The sequence below is a fragment of the Gossypium arboreum genome, chromosome 4, assembly GCF_025698485.1.
Source record: "Gossypium arboreum isolate Shixiya-1 chromosome 4, ASM2569848v2, whole genome shotgun sequence".
NCBI classification, from domain to species: Eukaryota; Viridiplantae; Streptophyta; class Magnoliopsida; order Malvales; family Malvaceae; genus Gossypium; species Gossypium arboreum.
Genome location: NC_069073.1, coordinates 89,733,603 through 89,736,138, shown reverse-complemented (window position 1 = coordinate 89,736,138; position 2,536 = coordinate 89,733,603). Strand labels below are relative to the sequence as shown.

At 33.4% G+C, this 2,536-nt stretch overlaps 1 non-coding gene across 1 annotated transcript; it reads right to left on the bottom strand.

Annotated features, from left to right (window-relative positions):
- Positions 1–1,781: 1,781 nt before the first annotated feature.
- On the bottom strand, positions 1,782–1,888 carry LOC128292386 (small nucleolar RNA R71). The gene has a single exon (XR_008282371.1). It is a non-coding gene; the product is annotated as a small nucleolar RNA R71 (small nucleolar RNA).
- Positions 1,889–2,536: the final 648 nt, after the last annotated feature.

The following is a 2,536-nucleotide window of genomic DNA, read 5'->3' as shown; positions in this document are numbered from 1 at the left end:
AATCCTTTCTATAACATAGTCAATAGGATTACTCGACCGAGCTAAATCCCGTCATCAGCAAAGCAAGACCTCATTCATTTTGGGAAAGTACATATGTTCATCGGAATTCAATATTTAATTGGGACATAACCCTTTTTCACCATTTTCAAGCATGTATTAATTTCTCATATTTGTAACATCCAAGTAAATCGCATAAATGATAATCACATTTCATACAATCACAACATTTAATTTAACATAATTACATGCTCGATTAAGTTACACGAATTTACCTCGACACTGGTTCGCGTATAAAATCTACTTAATCTGAAACTTTTTCTTTTCCTCGATCTAACCTTGAATGTGAGTTTCTAGATCTATATAAATAGCTTTAATAATCAATTTCTCATATTTCATACTCATTTGGACTCAATTTACGTCCTAGGAAAAATTACCATTTTGCCCCTAACTTTTCCATAAATTCCAATTTCGTCCTTCGGCTCTGAAAATGAAACTTGTGCAATTTACTTCCTATTCCAAGCCTAACCAAAATCCCATTACAAAATTTTGCAGCACATGTATTCATAAAATATTTATCATTTTTCTTCAATTTCACAATTTTACATTTTAGTCCTAAATCATGTTTTCATCAAAAATCATTTGTAAAACAGTTGTTTATCTATCAACAACCTTTCATTTTCTACCTTAAATTTTTAATTTTTAGCATATTCATCCATGACCCAAATTTCATACCTTGATAAATTTTCAAATATATCCCCCAAATAGATAGATTAAGCTATCTCGATTTCAAAAATATCAAAATTACTAAAAACGGGACAAGGAAACTTACCCAATTGAGCCATGAAATTTTATTCTCTCTCTCCTAGGGTTTCCATGTATTTTTAGGTTGAAGAAGATGATATTTTCTTTTCATCTTTTAATTAATTAAATATTTTTTAAATTCCAATTTAGTCATTGCCCTTTTTCTAAATTTCCATGGATGAGTCACCAAAAATATATATACATTTCTTTAATGGTCTAATTACCATATAAGGACCTCTATTTTTGAAGTCCACAGCTATTTAATCCTTATAGCTACTAGATTCAACTTTTGTATTTTATGCGATTTAGTCCTTCTCGTAATTAAACACTTAATCGATAAAATTTTCGTATCAAAATTTTCACACTACATGTCTATCATAATATGAACCATATAATAAAATAAAAATAAACTTTATTTTCAGATCGGATTTGTAGTCCCGAAACCACTGTTTCGATTTCACTGAAATTGGACTGTTACAAGATATTTAAACAAAGAAGATGCCAAAGATCAGCTCTAAGACAAACTAAGATGGACCTTGCAAATAAAAATGATGGGCAAGAAAATAAATCCAATCATGTGCACAATCCAATCTTTATTGCTGATGATAGAAATCGTACCATAAGACAGTACACTGTACCACTCTTCAATGAATTAAATTTGGGAATTAGGAGACCGGAGATTGAGGCATCACAATTTAAATTGAAACCATTGATGTTTCAAATGCTCCAAATGATGGATCAGTTTAGTGGAACGCTTACGGATGATCCACACCTTCACCTTTGATTATTCATAAGAGGTGAGCAATTTGTTTAAGATAGCCGATGTGACTAAAGATGCATTAAGGTTGAAGTTTTTTCCATACTCGTTGTGACATTGAGCATGAGCATGACTTAATTCATTGCCCCCAAGTTCAACATCTACATGGAAAGAATTAGCAGAAAGATTTTTGGTTAAGTATTTCCCACCTAGAAAAAATGCTAAGTTATGAAATGAGATAACCACTTTTCAACAATTGGATGACGAAGCTTTGTACGAGGCATGGGAGAGATTCAAAGAATTACCTTGTAGGTGCCATCATCATGGGATTTCATTCTACACCCAATTTGAGACATTTTATAATAGTCTCAACGCACACACAAGGTTGTTGCTAGATGCTTTTGCGAATGATGCTATTTTGTCTAAGTCTTATAATGAGATTTACGAGATCATTGAGAGGATAGCTAATAGCAATTACCACTGGCTAACAAATCAAAAAAACTTTAGAAAGACGAGTAGCCGGAGTGCACAAAGTGGATGCACTTACATTACTAATGGTTTAAATATTTTTATAGCCTAACCACCAAGTCAGTTCGATGTTGTTTCTTGCGTATACTATAGGGATGGTTATTCTTTCGAGAATTTTTAATCAAATCTTGTGTCAATTTATTACGTCAGGAATCAACACCAAAATAGAAGTGGACACAGACCACGGTCCAACTTCTACAATCCTTCATGGCGCAACCATCCAAACTTTTCTTGGAGTAACCAAGGAAATGGACTGAACAACACTTACATGTAGCATAAACCTAACCAATCCCAAGGGTTCAATCAACAAGCTCCAAAACCACAACAAGCTGAGTCATCCAACAATTTAGTGAACTTGTTGAAGGTGTACAGTGTTGTAACACCCCGAACCCGAGACCGTCGCCGGAGTCGAACACGAGGTGTTAACAGGCTTCAAACCACTTATTGAGA